Source organism: Triticum dicoccoides, chromosome 3B (assembly GCF_002162155.2).
Source record: "Triticum dicoccoides isolate Atlit2015 ecotype Zavitan chromosome 3B, WEW_v2.0, whole genome shotgun sequence".
Classification (NCBI taxonomy): Eukaryota; Viridiplantae; Streptophyta; class Magnoliopsida; order Poales; family Poaceae; genus Triticum; species Triticum dicoccoides.
The window spans coordinates 22,739,811-22,746,289 of record NC_041385.1 but is presented as its reverse complement, the minus strand read 5'-3'; positions in this window follow the sequence as shown (position 1 = coordinate 22,746,289).

Below are 6,479 nucleotides of genomic sequence, written 5' to 3'. Positions count from 1 at the left end.
CCCCTCCTATCCTCCTCCCCCTACTCCCTTCGTCCCCGTAGCCTCGGTAGCCGCCATGGCTGTAGGTCGTCTTTGCCGCTCCGATTCGTCGCGTCCAAGCCGTCCCCGGCCCCCTCGACCTCACCATCGAGCTCGTGGGGAGCCTCTCGTCCGATTCCCGCTGTTCCCGGTCTCGATCCATGCCCCTCTGTACCGTTGCTCGCCATGGCCGAAGCTCGCCATAGCCGCGCGGTTCACCGCCTCCGCCGGTGCCTCGCTACTGCGACGGCCCCGTGCTCCCCCGCCTCTCCGCCGGCCACCCCGGCCACCACCGCACCTGGCCTCGCCCCCGCTTCCCCTTGCCGGCGCCGCGCCGCCGCCCTGGTGGCCATCACCGGCCACGGCCTTGCCCACACCCCGTTCGGGCGGGCGCCCGCTCCCCTCGCCCGCGCTTGTTAAGCCCGCTCCAGTGGCTTTTTTGCCACTGGCAGCTGGGGCCCTCTTCCCTGTTTTGTTTTATAAATAAAAAAATGATTTAATAAAAGTAATTAACTAAATTAAATTGGTTTAATTAGAATTAATTAGCTTAATCATCTAGTTTAGTTAACTAAACTGTTAGACTAGCCTAATGAGTCTATGACAGGGGGACCCCACCCCCTGTGGACCAGTCAAACATTGACTAGTCAACTGGGACCGCCTGGACCCACATGTCACCCTCTGGTACACTTATGTGTACACAGATCTGGGTGCACCTAGCATTTACTCATTTTTTTCGAATTAATTAAATTGCAAAATATCATTAAAACTTTAGAAAATCATAGAAAATAATTCGTAACTCGGATGAAAATGTTTTCTACATGAAAGTTGCTTAGAACGACGAGACGAATCCGGCTACACCCTCTGTTCGTCCGCCACACACTCCTAGCATAGCGAACATGGAACTTTTCCCCTCCGATTCATCTGTCCGAAAATGCTAAACCTGGGAAACATCCTCGGATGTTATCCCCCTTCGCCGGTAACATGTAGCATCGCGTTAGAACACGTCTAGCTCTGTTTGTTGTCCTGTTATGCTCTTGCTTGCTATGTATTTACTGTTTCTTCCCCCCTCTTCTCTCCGGTAGACTCCGAGACTACCGCTGATGCCGCTGTGATCAACTACGTCACCGATGACCCTCCTTCTTGTCTGAGCAACCAGGCAAGCCCGCCCTTGATCACCAGATATCGCCTATTCTTCTCTATACTGCTTGCATTAGAGTAGTGTAGCATGTTACTGCTTTCCGTTAATCCTATTCTGATGCATAGCCTGACATTGTTGCTACATCTGTTGATACCTTACCTGCAATCCTAAATACTTAGTATAGGATGCTAGTTTATCATCATTGGCCCTACATTCTTGTCAGTCTGCCTTGCTATACTATTGGGCCGTGATCACTCGGGAGGTGATCACGGGTATATACTATACATACATTCATACTATACAGATGGTGACTAAAGTCGGGTCAGCTCGAGGAGTACCCGCAAGTGATTCTGATGAGGGGGCTGAAAGGACAGGTGGCTCCATCCCGGTAGAGGTGGGTCTGGGTTCCCGACGGCCCCCAACTGTTACGTTGTGGCGGAGCGACAGGGCAGGTTGAGACCACCTAGGAGACAGGTGGGCCTGGCCCTATTCGGTGTTCGCGGATACTTAACACGCTTAACGAGATCTTGGTATTTGATCTGAGTCTGGCCATTTGGTCTATACGCACTAACCATCTACGCAGGAGTAGTTATGGGTATCCCGGCGTCGTGGTATCAGCCGAAGCCTTCTTGACGTCAGCGACGGAGCGGCGTGCGCCGGATTGGACTGGAACGCCTACTCTTGTATAAGAGAGGCTAGGTCTGCTTCCGGCCGCCCTTGCAACGTGCAGGTGTGCTAAGGGCGATGGGCCCAGACCCCTGTGCGCTTAGGTTTAGACCGGCGTGCTGGCCTCTCTGTTGTGCCTAGGTGGGGCTGCGACGTGTTGATCTTCCGCGGCCGGGCATGACCCAGGAAAGTGTGTCCGGCCAAATGGGATCAAGCGTGTTGGGTTATGTGGTGCACCCCTGCAGGGAAGTTAATCTATTCGAATAGCCGTGATCTTCGGTAACAAGACGACTTGGAGTTGTACCTTGACCTTATGACAACTAGAACCGGATACTTAATAAAACACACCCTTCCAAGTTCCACAGACAACCCGGTGATCGCTTTTCCACAGGGCGACGAGGGGAGGATCGCCGGGTAGGATTATGCTATGCGATGCTACTTGGAGATGCTACATGGAGGACTTCAATCTACTCTCTTCTACATGTTGCGAGACGGAGGCTGCCAGAAGCGTAGTCTTCGATAGGGCTAGCTATCCCCCTCTTATTCTGGCATTCTGCAGTTCAGTCCACTGATATGGCCTCCTTACACATATACCCATGCATATGTAGTGTAGTTCCTTGCTTGCGAGTACTTTGGATGAGTACTCACGGTTGCTTTCTCCCCCCTTTTTCCCCCTTTCCTTTCTTTCTGGTTGTCGCAACCAGATGCTGGAGTCCAGGAGCCAGACGCCACCGTCGACGACGACTCCTACTACACCGGAGGTGCCTACTACTACGTGCAGCCCGCTGACGACGACCAGGAGTAGTTAGGAGGATCCCAGGCAGGAGGCCTGCGCCTCTTTCGATCTGTATCCCAGTTTGTGCTAGCCTTCTTAAGGCATACTTGTTTAACTTATGTCTGTACTCAGATATTGTTGCTTCCGCTGACTCGTCTATGATCGAGCACTTGTATTCGAGCCCTCGAGGCCCCTGGCTTGTATTATGATGCTTGTATGACTTATTTATGTTTTAGAGTTGTGTTGTGATATCTTCCCGTGAGTCCCTGATCTTGATCGTACACATTTGCGTGCATGATTAGTGTACGATTGAATCGGGGGCGTCACAAGTTGGTATCAGAGCCGACTGCCTGTAGGAATCCCCCTTTCCAACTCCTTGGCCGAAGTTGAGTCTAGTCGTTGAAAAACTTTTACTAACATGGCTGTGTGGCTTACGGGCCCACGTCGCCTTTGGGTGATATTAGGATCTTTTACTCCTTGACCTTTACTCTGGGACTCTGATCTCTCCTCTATTCGGGTTAAATGAATTTTACTAAATCTAACATTAGGATCTCGTTATCACTTTCACCCGGAGAGCCCCTTATTACTGATGATCGTCTGCTGCACCAGAAGACCCTGAAGATGCTCTCCGCTGTTAACTCGAGAACTTGTGTTCATCGCGTTTGCAATTCCCCTTCCACCGTAAACCCTTATGGATAACTACTTGTAGTTGTTATTCTTACATTCATCCCCAGTTGGTCTTGTTATTACAAGATACCCCAAAACACTCGTCATTGTTTGATAATCCTTTGAGCTTACTGCCCTGCTGTTCTTTGTCACCTGAATACCCCTACGGTTAATTCTCGCACTTATCGAGTATCCGCTCATCCCCCAGTTGTTCATGTGTTACACAAAAGTCTTCGAAATACCATTCAATATTCCATAAATCCTCAGCAACCTATTGCTCTGGAATTTCTTGTTTGCTTTCTTTATGATTAATCCCATAAGTATAGTAATCATATTGGCATCCTTTGTCACCATCATTTTTGAGTCCGTTGATTCAATACGTTGTGAATGTTCACAATCATCAGTCGAGTCCTAGGATTATCTTTCCGGCTCAGACGTCATTTTGATACTGAGCTGGTTCTCGACCAAACTATCTGTCGTCGATTGTGCCTTTGGTATATTCAAGTGATCCATCCTTGATCAGAACGTCTGCTTCTGATCCCTTGTTTTGGAAATCATAATTCCTTTGCAGTTAAGCTTTGAATTATTCAGATGAATCCATAATCTGTTGCATTTGCATTTTTCTTCCTCTGAATGGGTATCGATACTCACCTCAGCTCCACTGTGGATCGCCATATCCATTGTTGGATTGTTATATCCGACAGTGTCCTTAATAATTAATCACCTTGTGAGTCCTTCTCCGATACATAATGCCTTTGTTAAATTGTATCCCTTCCTTTTGTCAACCATGCTCTACTTTTGAGCTGGTGATATTTACTCTTGAAGCTTATGGTATATGTTCGTAAGAAGCCCCGATGGGATTGAACCAATGCCTTCCCTCATCGGTGTGAACCCGAAAGATTTCACGAGTCATACTTATCTGGTATCGCACCAGGTAAAACTTTCAACAACTAATGCCATTATCGAAACGAGAAGTGAATGTAAGGTTATGCTTTGGAGAAGTGGGAGTCGACCTTGAACTTTGTGATCATGCGCATGGACCCGAGGTGGAACTTATCATGGAAGCTTCTCATAGTAATAATAATCCCCTTGTTATAACTTCTTCTCTTATCTATGCTTGGTCTTTTGCGACCGTGGTTTCGACCATATTGTTCTTCTTTCCCATTTCTTGGACAAGTTTAAGTGCTTGCCTTCTGCAAATGATTTCACTTGTCCAACCTCTATCCCGCTCTACCCTTGAGTATACCCTCTGGTACCGCGAGAATGTCAGGGAACTACATAACTTCTTATGGGTTCTTTATCAACTGTTATCTCTCACCAATTCCAATTTTCCTGGGTTCTGGGTTGTCGTCAACCGAGAACACCGATAAGTGAATCAATTCCGCACTCTGATTCGATAAATCTAAGTAATTCTGGTTGCTTACGAGTTTAATAATCCTTCAAGTCATTCCTAGCCTTATCGGCTATATCATTATCGTGCAAACTTCTAACTGTGCTACCTGGTCCTTCTTCCCGGAGCACAAAATTTTCGACGATGAGCTAAGCTTACGTGGATCTTCCTCGTCATATCAGTTCGCCTTGAACAACAAGCTTGATTTCAAGTTTGTGTCCTACCCATGGTTCCAATAACCTTCCGCTACCTCATTCCTTTGACTTGATGTAGTCGCTGGTTGATTACATCTTCGTGAAATCTCTCGACAAATGTGTCGTGATCATCATCGACCTTATGAGCTCTTCCAGGATATCAATTGAGTTCATGATGAGAAATACCATCCTTGCCCTTGATGATCTGTGTTATCATCGACCACTTTATTGCCTTCCCACCAACACAAGCTTGTTCGTGTTTGGTGTTATACCTTGAGTTCCTTGTTATCCAGTAATTGTTCTTCTTTACCTTGGAACATTAACATCTCTTATGTCCTCAATGTTGTGAGAATTTCGCCACCTCTGGAGAATTCTTGATACAAGTGATACTTATCACCATCACCATTCTTTTCCTGGTCACCGTGTTATTTCTAACCACCGACAAATGGACTGTGATGTGTAATCCCAAAACTTCTAGCAACCCTATTGCTTTGAAGTTAATGGTCGGTCGTTCATTCTTAGACTGTTGATTATTGAATCACCATTCTGACATTGGTCGTGCAACCCAACCCATATTTCGGGTGCACCTTTCGACCAATGTTTAATTGTGTATGTTTTCCTCGAGCATACTTCCTTATATCATTTGATCTGACAAATGTTATCTCCTTGTTCACTTAATTGCGGAAATCCATCTTTTGGAAATCTCGAAGAATTGTCGTTGAGTTCATCATCCACCTCCTTGTCCTCTCCTTGGGATAATGATGAACTCTTGTTAACAGAAATCACTTCATAGTTCATTTCCCGAGAATCTTAAAGTGTTATCCCGTCAATTTGTGTTGCACCTTTCTTCTCAGGCATCCTGAGCGTGAGGTATCCTGACACCAATCATACCTGAACCTCGGTCAGATGTGATGGTTTGAACATATTTCCAAGGGTTATAACATTGGTCTTTAACCCGATAAGGTGATGTCATCCTAACACACCTGCCCGGAGGGCCTATTGTTATAGTTCTTCCTTTTAGCAGTGTTAGTCATTCTTCCATGAGGAAATTGGAAGACTTATTCTATAAGTTGTTCCTGATGGATCCTTTGTGTTTCCAAAGGCTGATCTTCACCTGATGACCATGTCAATGCTATCTCGAAGCATGCTTGTGGTACTCCGATTTTCAATAAGAACATTTGAAGCCCAATGCTAAATGTTTCCTGCTCAATTATCCAAACACCGCTGTATTGGTAATGTCATGAAATTTCTCTCCCCTTGCCTAAAAGGGTTTTCTACTTTATATCCTGTCATGGATGTCATGCTCTATTTGCCCTTGGAAAGGATATACCCCTGAATTATGTATTTAAACACATTTTCCTTTCCATTGTTTTGTTTAAACCTTCTTGTGATCTATATGAGCGGTAATAATTCCCTGCTTATGTAAACACCTTGGTGTACCATCTTGTCTGGTGTAACCCTGTTACTATTGTTGATGACATTCCGGTAGCCACCGGTGGACGAGAACTTGGCCTATTGGTCCGCCTCATTCAACGAGCAGGAATTGGTTCTCTTCGTCCCTCGCCCTTGGTACCGATATTGTTGCCAACATAACTGATAGGCTATCCTCTGACATGCCTTGCTTACACGATC